Source organism: Penaeus monodon, chromosome 15 (genome assembly GCF_015228065.2).
Source record: "Penaeus monodon isolate SGIC_2016 chromosome 15, NSTDA_Pmon_1, whole genome shotgun sequence".
NCBI classification, from domain to species: Eukaryota; Metazoa; Arthropoda; class Malacostraca; order Decapoda; family Penaeidae; genus Penaeus; species Penaeus monodon.
Genome location: NC_051400.1, coordinates 37,763,552 through 37,763,955, shown reverse-complemented (window position 1 = coordinate 37,763,955; position 404 = coordinate 37,763,552). Strand labels below are relative to the sequence as shown.

At 52.0% G+C, this 404-nt stretch overlaps 1 protein-coding gene across 2 annotated transcripts in view; it reads right to left on the bottom strand.

Moving 5' to 3' along the window:
• LOC119582015 (ecdysone-induced protein 74EF-like) overlaps positions 1–404 on the bottom strand; it is a gene marked incomplete at its 3' end in the record, with an annotated part of 261,423 nt that overhangs the window by 115,509 nt on the left and 145,510 nt on the right.

Genomic DNA, 404 nt, shown 5'->3' with positions numbered 1-404 from the left:
TAATGATGTGTGTGCTACAGAACCATGACCAGAGCGATCATGGGCTGGATTTGCATGTTCTTCACACACGCAAAACGCAGCAGTGAAAGCAAGCAATCAGACGCGGCACATGCAGACACACATTCACCCTCAGCCAACTCCACATGCACTGCTTCACCGACATCATGCATTCCACCAAAGTGCAGTTTGGCCTCTTCATGCGGATGCCGTGCTGTACAGTATCTCTAAGTAGGGACCGAGATGTGAAGGGAGAAGGGGAGATCAGGAACGAAAGAAAGGGCGATGCAGGAAGCCGCGAAAGATTAAGTGCGAGATGGAAGGGGAAGGGAGAAGGAACGAAGAAGGGATGAAGGAGAGTGAAGGGAGAGTAAGGGAGGGAGGGGGAGGTAGTGAAGAGGGGAAAG